A 14,117-nucleotide genomic window follows, 5' to 3' on the forward strand; every position below is an offset into this window, starting at 1 on the left:
ATAATTTATTCTGATAAAAATAACATATAAAATCAGCATGGAAAATGGATTATACAGTAAATGATTTTAGGAAAATTGGATAATTACTGAAGTAGAAAAAAAGACCTTGTACACAGTCATTTACCTAAAATAAACCAGATAACTAAAGGTGTGAATTAATAAGGAGGCCATAAATGCACTAGAACTACATTCATAAGAATTTATGGAATCTGGTGTCAAAGGAATTATGTGTAAATACAAAAGTAAAGCCAGAAAGTACAGTCAATAATTTTGCAAAAAAATGTTTAAAGTTTTTTTAAAATGTATTTATTGATTGATTGATTGATTTTTTTTTTTTTTTTTTTTTTTTTTTGGTACAGGACTCAAACTCCACCATGCACTTGCCAGGGAGGTGCTTGTGCCTCTGAGCTATCCACCCCCACTCCAGTAGATTTAAAGTTTTATGAAACAAATAGTTATGAAAATCATGAATTAAAAAAAAAAACATGGAAAACAATTTTTGCACCACCATGTGAGAAATCGTTAATTCTTTACAAACTTTTAGATATTAAAATAAAGGATGCAAAAACTGCCTAGAAATATACAAATAATTTTTTTTATTCTAAAATGGGTTCTATACATGGAAGGAACTTCTTGCTGAAATGCAAGGAGAACCTAAATAACTTAACACTGTTTGAAAAATACTGATTAGGTTAGTTTATGCTAGTGAAATTAAAAGTACACACTCCCCTATTCCTACCTCAGTAAGATCCTTACACACACACACACACACACACACACACACACACACACACACGTATCTATGAGTAGAAACTGATGCTGGGTTCATTAAATTGAAGCAGAGCAGACAAGCAGCATAACTCTGGAAAAATGCTGAAATCAGCACTCAAATCCTGAAAGCGAACGATTAAAAGCAAAGAGAAAGAGGCACTGAACAGCAGGCCAGTGTGTAAGCTGAAACCTCCAGGTGAATAAAAGACAATAATGCTTAAAACAACTAGATAAGAAAAGACAGGTCACCAGAATTTGGAAAATAATCAGAGTTGGACTTAATAAAGGACTTCTCAAGGGAAGTTAAATAGAGGCAAAATATTTTTCAAAGTGCTTAGGAAAAATTACCATCTTAACATAATATATTTTAGATATAAATGTATGATAATGCAAACTATATCCTTAGAAAAGATAGATGTAATAAAATCAACTTCCTCTTGATTATCTGATTAAGGGCTGATGCAAATAATTTTTTACATGGCATTTAATAGAAACACATCCAAACCTAATATGTGAAAGATATAAATTTACAGGACAGAAAGGTTGCAAGAGATATATATTATCACAAAATAAAGCTGAGAACAAGATAAATACCAGAAAACATAAGCTTTAAAAGATCAAACGCATTATTGCCAACCAAAGGGTCACTGTGGAATAATGATGCCAATAATGACAGCAATAGCATAGAGCTAAGGTCATTGTAAAAACTTATAAATATGTAACTTTGTATAATGTGGTGGTTCATTTTTCACCAGAATATGTCAATGAAATATTTAAGGCTAAGCAACTTTATAAAGAAAAAGAAGTTTATTTTCTCACAGTTGTACATCTATTGTCATGATCCTGGCATTAGCCTGGTTCCAGTGAGGTTATTTTGGCAGGTGGCATCACAATGACAAAAACACATGTGAGAAGGAAGGATCATATCACAAGACAGGAAACCAGAGAGAGGGAATGCTCTAGTTTTTTTTTTTTTTTTTTTTTTTTTTTTTTTTTTTTTTTTAAATATCAACCGTCTCACAAGAACTAATTGAAGACCCTACTTTAACTACCTAATCCCTGTTTAGGGGAGAGTCCCAGTGACAACCTCCCCCCAAACGCCTACCCCGTCCAATGCTCTACCTCTTGAAGATGTCACCAACCTACACCATCACTTTGAAGTCTAAATCTCCAACAGAATAACTTTTGGGAATCACTCAAACAATATCCAAGCACCAGTAGACATCGTAACTAATTTTATCTTCAACATGCTCCAGTGAGACATCTACTGTCATTCTCTGTCCCATCATGGAGCAATTAACACATTAAGAAACTGACAAACTCACACAGACAGAATCAGCAAGACAATGAACTCCAATGTCTATTTTCTTAATCTTAGTATATAACCTAATTTAAACATTATATTCACTAGAAAGTTCTAGCAAGTATGAAGATGAATGTACCAGTTTTGAAGGTTTGATTTAAGTGGAGCCCAAATTAATAAAAGTAAAGGGAAAAATTGATGATTGTCTTTAATAAAACTATTCCAATTAATAGATCAAGTATTCATATATCTACATATGATTTGAGCAATGTAATCATAAACTTGATTAAATATAGATTTTGCCATCCAAAAATACTTGCAAAATGAACATTTTTTCAAGTGTAAAGCTCACTGTATAAGTTGCTTTTTTATGAAACATATTGTAGCAGAGAACTCTGTCTTATATAAAGTAACATTTTAAATAGTTATAGTTAAAGAGGGTGGAGGAGTTTCAAAGTACAAATGTATGTAAGAATATTATTTGATCAAAGAAATAATAATAGAAAGGGAAGATTTCAGCCTGCATCATTGAATACATTACATGTCTTACAACATAGATCTACTGGAGATATATTGTATGTCTACCAAGACATGATAGTTTTCATCTTCACTGAAATCAGCCCCTCTGAGCTAGCATTTTGCTAAACTCTACAACTGCTTTTTGTAGCAACTGAATTTTTAAGGACATAGACAAATTAAGACATTTACTGTTTTTACAAATATGAAAACTCTGCAAACATTTTTCCTCTAATTCAATATAATTTTAACCAAAATTCCACAGCTTTTTATGGAGTTTGACAACTTTATACTAAAATTACTGGAAAGTCAAGAGAAAATACATTCATAAAACTGAGCTAAGTGGTCTAGCATATACCAAAGTATTCTATAAGGCTCAAAATGATAAAATCAATATGGCATGGGCACAGTGATTGAAAAAGATATACCAATAGAACAAAATAAAGACCTTGGAATAGACTGTATTTTACTACTTTATATGTCATAAATTCTGGATTAAAGAACACTAGAATAGGAGGCTCACTCAATAACAGTGATTGATTGGTTGTCTGTATAAATTAGATCCTTAAATCAGACTGTTGCTTTCCACTAATTACAAAAATAATGACTTAAATTTTCAAGCTGAATGTTAAATTCTTAGAATAAAATTTGGAGCATTATTTGTTTTTCGTCTACATTTGAGCTGAAGAAAAATTCTTTAAATTAAAATCCATGCTAAGCATTAAAAGGTGGATGAATCCACAGCTTGATTAATTACTTCTGTTCAACAAGTTGGCCTGAAGACACTGAAAATATGATCACTAACTGGGAGATGCTCATATACATGAAATGTACAGAGGATAAGTGAAACTCTTGTGAATCAATTAGAAAAGGACAAAAACAGTAGACAACTGAGGGAATGACAATCAAGCAGCTCATGGAAGAAAAAACATGATCAGAGAACAGACTCATGAAATAATGTTTAACTTAATTAGTGAAAAGGGAGGGACAAATTATCATTTAAATACCACTGAAAAAATGTATTTCTACTGATGATAAGTCCCACAAGACATTTCATTAAGAAATCAGACAAATCCAAGTTGTCAAAGAGGAAATGAAGCAATCAACTCTGATAAAATTGTGGTATCTGCAGAAATAAGGTAACATTTTTACGTCTGAATATTTGCATAATCTTTAATGCAACAATTCCAGTCCCTTATGGTACAATGTGTGATTTATTTTTGTTAAAAGGCAAGAGAAAGACATGGCTAAGTGTGACAAAAGTATTGCAACAGGAAAAAAAAATAAGGGCAAATGAGGAGGGAAAGAAGGAAACAGGAAAACAGGAAATGAAGTCAGGAAGGGGGGGAAGGAGGGGGGAAGGCAAGCAGAGACAGATACGGAAACGGGAGGGAGAGGAAAAGAAAAAAGGGAAGGATGAAAAGATGAAAAGGGGGAAAAGCTGAGGAGGAAGAGGGAAAGATCCAAGAAAGCCTGAAAAAGAAGGCGAGGAGAGAGATAAAAAAGAAAAGAGAAACTACAAATACTGAAGTAAATGGATTATAGAGTGATTTATACACCTGTTTGGATGTTCTGCACATTTAATACAATGAAATAAAGCTACAGGATATGATATACATGGATACAGCATAATCAGTCCCTGAATTCTACATACAGTATGATTCTGTTTCTAAAAAGATAAAAAGCAGAGATAATGCCAAATGAGTATTTCTGACTGGATCACATGTAAATAATAATAAGAAGGATACAATATAATGTCTGCAGTGTTTTCACATTTGTGGCTGACATGGTATAAGAGGAGAATATGGATTATATAGTGTTGTAAAATTTACTTTTTAAGTTGGATGGTGGTTTCTTGGGTATAATATTAGCCCCTTGTTGATGAATAAAGTCTTCAAGTCCCAACCTTCCCAGTAAGTGCTCAAACCACTGCAAGTCATATATATATATATATTATATTTATAATATATAATATATTTATAATATATAATATATTTTATATTATATGCAATATATAATAAAGTTGAATCATAAATGAGGCACTTTAAGAGATTATCAATAGTAAAATTAAACAAATATAATAATATTCAGTAATAAAGTTACTTAAAACTTAAGATGAAAGTTTTCCACTTAATAATTTTCCAGGCTGTGGTCAGGCATACATAACTAAAATTGTAGAAAGTTAAACCATACTTAAAGGAGAAGGAAACCGTCAAAACACTGCTCTGCTCGTTTTAGAGCTGTTTTAGCACACAAGTGCATGTTGCACTTTTTCTTTTTCATGGATCAAATGCTATTGCAGTAACAATAAATGAGAAAACAAACACACAAAAGGAAAGTTGAGGAAAGTGACAATGAGATTTTCTTTGGAAAGTTCCCTTCACTCCTTGTCCATGAGTTCCTTAATGCAAGATCCATTTTTGTTTATTCTTTCAAGCTTTTCCCTTGGCTCACTAATACAACTATGTCTGAGGTTATCCCAACACACGTTCAGGGTGGTGCCTTACGCTTCATTAGTGGTTGCACAATAAATTCAGGAGCCAAATGAGGTTGCCAAAATATGAGAAATGATAAATCTATGAGGATTTCTTAAATGGAACATGCACCTACATGGTTCCAAACTGCTTAAGTCATTGGGGAAGTAGGTTCTTTTCTAGCTCTCAAAAAAAAAAAAAATCACAATTAGACATATCTTCAGGGAAATTAGACTTCATAATATGCTAAGAGAAAGCAGTAAAAATTTTATAAAAAGGAGAGACAAAATGCATAAATGTCTTTCTGAAAATGCTGTGAAAGCTGACAATGATACTTCTCCTCTGGGCTTTACATCAATTTCTTGCATAAACACTGACATAGAAAGAGACTTGCTAAAGAAATGGATCCCTGAATCTCTAAAAGCATTTGTGTTATGGGACTAGTAAAAAAAAAAAATATTGCCTTTCTTTGTAATGCAATGAAGAGATTTTAAATGGGAAAGAGATGTTCCCCACAGTCAAAACTATTGGGAAATATAAACTCAAGATAAATGAGACAAAAATATAAATATTTCAAAGTTTTTCAAAAACCTCCAGCCTTATTATTATAAAAAATGACAACCCCAACTTGTGTTCTGAAAGGAATACTTCTGGCTCAGTGATTCTCCCTGCTTATAGTGGCTGGTCCTGTTTTTAGAGGGGCTCCAGATGTCACGCGAGATTATATATTTCCCTTCAATATTTGTATGTTATTTTGACAATGACACATATGTATGAATGAGCTTATTGATATGTGTGTGTGGTATTGATTTGGTGGTTAGATTAAAACTGAGACCTACATTTCCTAAATCCTTATCTCTAGATACATGTCATTTCTGCCTTTTGTAAATATTGTTCATTTTTATGGCCCAATGAATGTCACCTTCCTCACATTCCTTACATTCTACAGCAAAAGAAAGAGCAAAGGTAGACAGACAAGCAAAAAGTAACTTCTGTCATCTTTCCTTGTTAGTTAGTACAATTACAATAAATATTTGTTTGCTAATTATTTTAATTAAATATCATTTGGTTTTTATTAGTTTATTTCATATCTTACAATGATTAAGAAGCAAGAGACTTCTTAAATTACTTCTTACTGGAGAGAGTTTAGCACGTAGATTTAAAGTGCAGACTGAGATCAAATAGCAGCTCTTTCAAGGGAAGTACTTTTAATAGCATCATATTATTTGGGAAACAACAGTGCTCCCTAATATGTCTATTTTATGTCTACTCTCAAGCAACTGAAGGTGCCTAGAGATTTACCACACCTCTATAATAAATAGTCTGATTCTGAGCTTATGAATTCAAACTTCAAGGGACACAAAAAAGCCACTTGATAATAAAACTACATTTCCCTGGCCCATTGATTCAGGCACTTTCAGAAGATTCATATCTTCTAATCTTGCCTCAAAATTGCAGTCTTTATTAAAGCTGCTAGACTTAACCAATAAAGACAAGATTCTGGGGTAAATTTAATTTATTTTATAATATTATGTATATTTACAATGAAGGAAAAATGAACAGAGCATACTTAGCCTTAAAAATTCATTGCTTATCCTAATTACATAGTAAACAAATTGCACACTCCCTAAGAAATATACTCTAAATGATTTCTGTCTCTTAAATAGTTCCTGTCTTTCAGGATTTATTTATAAATTTCCTTGCAGTCTGTTTTTTGCTTGTATTGTGACAACTTCAATGGTGGATACCCCAACTTACTCTGTTCTTTTGTTCACACAAATGTTGCTAATGATACAACATGGTAAACATCAGCATCATCCATAAGTGTACTAGGACGTGCCCCTGTGAAGTTAGCAAGTCTAAGAATGGCTCTTCCATCCTTCATGGCAAAACTCTCTTTCAGACTGTGTTGTGCAGATTCTCTTGATCAGTGATTATTCAAATGCTAAGCCCTCAATAGAAGGTGCATTGCCCTGGAATAGTGCACACTTGTTCTACACTACACACAAAGATTCTATTTGCTCACATGCAACAATTTTGTAAGAGAAACTTCAAGGGGTAAAGTATGTTTCGAAAGTAGTCTTGGCAAATATTGTAATAATCACACAGTTAAAATATGTATTTTTCCATATGGTACTAAAGTTGATTGTTAAAAGTTTTGACATTTAAAGGAATATATTTTTTCAGTATGCTATTCTTTAATGCATTCAACAAATTTCTTTACCCTGTGGAGTACTAGAATAACACTGAACTTCTTCAACTTGGATAACTAATGCTAAAAAAAAACCTGGAAAACATAAATAAAGAACAAGTGGAATTTGTTACAGTATGGCTTGTTTACAAGATCAACAAGAATTTTGGAAATACCTTCTTCAACATTGAAATATGACAAGCAAATTATTATTTTTCTCAATTGTATTTTTAAGGAAAACTGATGAATATTTGATTATGAGAGAACCAAAAATATCAAAATCTAACAAAAACCTCAAAAACCCATCACTCAGTTTGATGAAAAGCGATGAAATTAGAAAATGATTTCATATAATCACTTTATGATCAATAGAAATATTAAATGCCAATAGAATGATATTTTTCATTAATATAATGCAGGGTAGGTATAGATCAGCGAATGCTTTGTGGAAGGTCATTCATCCTTTGCTTCACTTTTGAGTAAACCTAATTTGCATCATTATACAATTAAAATTGTATACTTATTATTTGAAAAGCAGTTCAGTGTTACATTTTAATTCTAAAAGAGTCTGCAAAAATTTAAGCTGTTTCTGATGATTTGCAGAAAACTTTTAATCTCAATAACCTTGAAAGAAAGGGGTTTTTTTTTGTGAAGAAACTAACTGCAGAAGCAAAAGCTATTTTTTTCTGCATCTCATTATTTTCAAGGTAGCTACTTTGTAAAAAGAGGAATCATTTAGGTGCTTGATAACCTCAGTTACAGTATGTGTAGCAATTATATTTTTTGTATTATTTTCATTTTTAATTTTTGTACTTGAAAGTCTGCTGGCTACTTTAGAATAAGAAAGTAATTTCAATAGCTGCCTGTCTGAAAGCCATCAGAGTTGAGCTACTGTTCTTACTGTTCAGTGTGGATGGCTATCAAAACTTGTACTGCAACTGATATTTTTTTCTTCCTATAAATTTCTCTTAGTCAAGAGATTTATTTTTTTTTAAATTTTGGACACAATTTTTGCACCAGATGAGAAACTAAATACCTCTTATGCCTACATATCAGTTATACCTGACTTTCCACTATTTTGTACCTTCAGTGAATAATTCTGCTGCACAGATACTCCATAAAATTCTTGTCTAGCAAATGCCCAATGTTTTTACAAGTGGACTTGGCATTTAAGTATTCAAATACACACATAGATAGTAAAAGCGGCCTCAAGCCTAGAAAATATTGAGTTTGATAACTGCATAGCAGCTCCACGGCATGTGTGAAGTGATAAATATCCACAAGTGGATTGAATTGTTGAAGGAACTGTGGAGATGCAAACTAACAATAAAATTGGCTAATATCTGGTGCAAAACTGTGAGCTTTGTGTTTGCCTGGAGGTAACACGTGTATTTGGAGCACATTGTCTCCATGAATACAGGCTCTGGTTAGGCTGGCTTTGGGGCAGTCAGCCTCCAGAGATAGGCAGGCTTTCTGAAGTGGAGGTATTTAGGGATCATGGGACTTTGGTCTGTAACCTAAGTGGTCATTGTTAAGGCTGAGGTCCACCAGTTGGCTTTCAGCAACATAGAAAATGGCCCAAAGCACTTGTTAATTGACTGCCTGATGTTTAGATGTGTGTGGTTGTCACTGATTGGTAGGTTTTTCAAGATGAGTACTACTGATTGGCTGACTTTCAGAAGTTAAAGTTAATAATACTAAGGCAGTAGCTGATTGATACACAAAGCATTGGCACTAATCCAACCTTATATCTAATTTTTGTTACATATGAATTGGAGTCTTGGTAAATCTTCTGATTTATTGAATAAAACTGTTAATAATTTTAGTTGTGAATTTCTTTTTTTTAGTTTCTCAGACAAACGTGTGGGAGCAATCAGAAGGGACTGTGCAAATGTTTGTGAAGCATAATTTTCAGTTAGTGTTCAGTTAGCATTTAAACTGCCATTGAATATGGCAGAAAAATTGTTCTAAAAGCTAAATTTTTGTATTTTATTAAAAATAAACCCCTGAATATCAAATATTTAGCTATCTTAACTTGAATCTTGCTGGTACAGCTTTGGCCTTTATCAAAATAGATGACCTGAATAGAGACATTCAGTCTAACCTAATGAATAGGTTCACTTTAAATATGATTTGCTGCTTAATGTTGAACTTCTTTAACCAATGAGAATAAAGAACACTAATAATATATACTATCTTCAAAGAACTTAACTTCAGAACTGATAGAATGCATAAAAGGAAGGAAAAGCAACCACCTGGTTTATAAAATTACACATTCAGTCATTCTTTAAAATTTCAATATCTATGTTTCGTGTCACCTACAACCCAAACTAGGTGTCATAAATATAAATTACTAGAGAATAAAACTACCATTAGGAACTCATATTTAGAATAACTTCCCAAAATGCCTTGAACAGAAAATAAGAGTGACCAACAATAATGAGAGGGAGGGAAAGGAGAGGGAGAGGGGGCGGAGACGGAGACAGGGAGATGGGGGCAGAGACTCAGACCGAGAGATGAAAGGTGAAACTCAGGGCAGAAATAGTGCAGTAAATCTAGTCTGGTAATGTTGATGAGTGGGACTGAACGTTCAGTATACCCCCTTATGTCCTAGAGAATAGCCCTGTCTTTTCCAGCTCTTTACATTATGATAACTCCTGTAAGATTCTCTTTATGTGTGCTCCGGCTATAACTTATTATTCTACATCTTGTCTGTCTACTTTATGGTATGACTTGTGAGAAAGAACAGAATATTCTAAATTTGAGATAAAACTGGGCTACATCAAATCCACTTTGGGGATGACCTATAGATACTAAATAAGTGAGTTCTTGAATAGCACCTCTTTTCTACTGATTTCTTTGCTCTGAGTACATGTAAAATGAGGTTTTCCTCCTCCCCACAGGGCTATGCTCACAGTTTGATTTCTAACCCAAGTGTAGATCTGCTCTGCTTCCACCTCTAGCATGCTTGGGAGCTGCACGTCCTCTTAAGTTGCTCCATTTACTTTTTCCATTGCATTTAGTTTGCTGTTTCCTGGCAACCAGTGTCACACAGTTTACTTTCCTGGGGCATCCCTAGTGCCTTGGGCTTTCTGGTTCCTCCTTGTGTTCTTAAATGGATTTATCAGTGTCTAATAGCTTCTAAACCATACATCACCCATCAGACTGGTCTGCTCCCAAGAGACTGGGGGCCTGGGGAAAGCCATGTAGCTTCAGTGGAATAATTCTAAATTAGGGTCCTTAACACAAATTTCTGAGAGCTCTTGCCATGTACTTTCTTAATATTGCTTTATTTTATATTATTAAAATAACTCCAGGGTAAGAAACTACTTCTATCCCCAGGGCTACTTATAAAAACTATGCAGATAATTTTTACTTTCCCAAATGCAATTTGTGACTCATCCAAATGAAATAAATCTGCGCTGGTAAGGGAAATCATTTATTTGCTTTTCATTCTTCTTATTTTTTTTCCTCCTCTTAAATGATTATTAGGGAAGAATCAATTTTAAGCACTTCAGTGATGCTCTTCTTTGTACAATATAGTGGCCCACTTTCACAAAGGAACGATAGATAGGTGGCAACTCATTTACCAATGATCAGTTGATACCAGCCCAATTTAAACAAGAGGTAGTAATTATCTAAATAAATACACATGATGGTAGCTCTCCTTACATTAAGTCAAGTGGAGGAGGGAGGAAAGGAGAAAGGGAAAGCAGGGGTGTGAAGGAGACGGAAGAGGGAGAGTAGGAGAGAATGAACCACGGTGTGATTTTCTCCCACACGTACCTCTTCAGAGGTCATTTTCTCAAGTGAAGGAAGAACAGTGCTCTGTCCAACACATCCACACAGTCTCTGCAAACACTCGCCTCTCTACCAGCAGGCTGAATGAGAAGTGGAAGTGAGCCAGCATTATTTTCAGGGAACTTAACAGGCAACTCTAATGGTACGATATTATTCCACTTCAAATGTTAGTGCAATCGGAGCTACTTTATGAAAGAAAAATTAGGTAAATTGGATTGAGAATGAAAATGACAGTCTTGTGAGGCAAGGAAATGTGTCAGACAGTGAAAGAAAGAACTGAAAAATCCTTCTATAGCAGTGGTTTGTAGTTAGCCTGGGACTGCAAAATCATGCGATGGTATTCCCCAACTACTGGCAGAAGAGATGCCCATGAGGAGATTATTCTCATGCAGCATATTTTAAAGGCATATCATGAAAATATATAATCATGAGCTTTTGCAGTAATCAAAAGACATATGTGATATTGTTCTGTACTTAAGATCAGACGTTCAATTTGAGTACATAAAGGACATTTTACATTAGTAAACAGGGAGGAAAAGCTCAAATATTGATTAGATATTACACTTTAGATATCAATTGTGTATTTTCAGATATGAGGTTATTTTTTGAAAGTTACTGTGCTGGCATTTTCTGTTCTCTCTTCCTTCTCTTTTCTACCAGAATTCTTCAGTAACAGTGTCGTTGGAGTCAGGAATTATCAACAATGATTCTTGCAAAAGTATTCTACTATCTTTCAGAAAGCTGATGGAATTTTTAATTGTTACTGCAAATATTTTATTAACAATGCAAGCCCTTAGGTATCTTAAATTCTTCTAATCTTTTGAAATAAATAATAAATATGTTCTTATGGACTGTGACATGGAGATAGATTGGAAAAAATGGAATAGTATCCAATATATATGAATATATATTGTTATGCCTGCCTGCTTCTCCAGACAGATAACTAGATGTACAAAAGATATTCAAGTGTTTTTTGAATGAATGACCAAGTTAAAGGAATGGTTGAATTGAGTAAATGAAATGAATTAAAAATCTTCTATGACGTATAAGACCAAATTTAGTGCTGATTTCTTACTAGGTTGATGCTGTCTAGACAGAGTTGAAACTCTTTCAAATATATACCATTTTTTCTTTTCTTTCTTCTTCCTTTGGGGAAATTATTTACTTATCACCATCTGTTACTTCTATGTCATCCCCTGAGGACTGCTATCTCAGATCATCCTCTTCTGCAATTTTACACAACTGTGTTCTTCTTTTCCCTTTCTTAAAGCATTTACTTTACTTTGAGACTTGATGGAGAAATCAGAGGTACACATGGAAAGGAGGCACACTCACAGAAGATCACAGACATGTTCAAACCAGCACAACTTAAGGCTTCTCAGCTACACTGAAGCCAAGGCTCTGAGAGCTGACATGACTCAGGGATGAATGGAACGCATAACTAGCGCATAACTAGTGTTCCCCTCCTTCTTCTTCCTCTCCTTCAACAGAAGCCACGCCAACCTCCTCATAGTCCTTCTCGAGGACATCCGTGTCTTCCTGAGCCTCAGAAACATCCCTTTCCCCATCCACTCACCCATGTATTAGTGAACAACTTGTTACATATCAGATCAGACTCTTGGTCCAGGCAAGCCCAGGCTTCAGCAATGGCTGTGGTGTTACTCAGCATGCAAACAGCCCTGTACCTTGGCCAGGTCACCACCAGGCAACATGATTGGAGGCCAGTAATTAAGGTAACTTTAAAGCCAGTGGGACATCAGTCCACAGACTAGATGCTATGCTTAGTCTCATATGGTGGCAATGGCAGCATTAAGATTTTTTGGGGACCACATCACCGTGATAATGACAGGGAGAAACCATGGCGGAGGTCACATTTCACCATCTGGTTGACTGTTTCAAAGCAGGCATTGGTGATCTCTGCTACAGAAAGCTGTTCACGGTAGGTTTTCTCAGCAGAGAAGACAGAGGCAATACGTGGCCGAAGGGAAGTGGATGTGGGGATAGAGAACCAGTTTGGCCTGGAATTTCATCAGATCAACATTCCTGGCTCCATCAAATCTGAGGGAAGTGGTGATGGGAGACACAATCTGGCTAATAAGGGGGTTCAGGCTAGTGTATGTGAGGCGCGCAATATCTAAGTTTCTACAACAGATGTCATAGATTGCCTCAAGGTCCTCCATAAAGGCACAGAGTGCTCTGGGCTGGTGTGGGTGGTGAGGATGGAGCTATAGTGCTCTACTATATTCCAGCACTTGTTGGGTTCTTGGGGGACTCCCTTCCTATGATGATAAGCAAACCCAGAGCCTCCAGAATACTTTTAATGTATGAGGAAAAATACATGTGAACTCTTTTAAAATTTTAAGAATGCTTTGACATATAAATAGGGTTACTCCACTTTTCCTGCCTTAAAAAAATTGGCACTACACAAAATTTCAGGTGTGAAATATGATCCAGAAATATGTCCTCCATCCTGCTGGAAAGCACTTAGTCCATTTTATGTCATTTTTATTTGTACATGGAGGGTAATTAGTCACATCACGTTCTGTGGGTTTCTGTCTGATTATGTGATTTAGTTTTGTTGTATGCAGCTAAAATGTCATGCCTAGTTTTCTGTCTCTGAAACTTTACCAACACTTACAGTTAGAGTCAATCCCTAGAATTTAGGCAGAGCTTAGCACAAATCTACCAGCTTCTCGAGCTACACAAATACTATCTTAGTGGGATCCTTTTGAATAATGCACAGGCAGTGATTTCAAAGGATACTGGTTCTAGGGTCACTTTTGGCTACTAAATTATCTTATATCAAATGACAGTATTTGTGTATAACCGTTGCATATCTTCCTATATAACTTAAGCAATGTCTACATTACTAATAATAACCAGTATGATGTAAAGGTCTGTTAAACTGCAGTACATTGGGAATAATAACAAGAATAATTTATAAATGTTTAGGACAGATGCAATGATTTAGTATATAACAAAATATTTGTTAAATTAATAATGGCAGAGCATATTGATAGAAACAGCCAATGTCTAAATTAGATCTGCTTTAAATCTAGTT

At 34.6% G+C, this 14,117-nt stretch overlaps 1 pseudogene; it reads right to left on the bottom strand.

Annotated features, from left to right (window-relative positions):
• Positions 1 to 12,508: 12,508 nt before the first annotated feature.
• Positions 12,509 to 13,292, bottom strand: LOC100714498 (tubulin alpha-1B chain-like; annotated as a pseudogene).
• Positions 13,293 to 14,117: the final 825 nt, after the last annotated feature.

The sequence above is a fragment of the Cavia porcellus genome, unplaced genomic scaffold (assembly GCF_034190915.1).
Source record: "Cavia porcellus strain 051 isolate PalLab524CR breed Dunkin Hartley unplaced genomic scaffold, mCavPor4.1 scaffold_1, whole genome shotgun sequence".
NCBI classification, from domain to species: domain Eukaryota; kingdom Metazoa; phylum Chordata; class Mammalia; order Rodentia; family Caviidae; genus Cavia; species Cavia porcellus.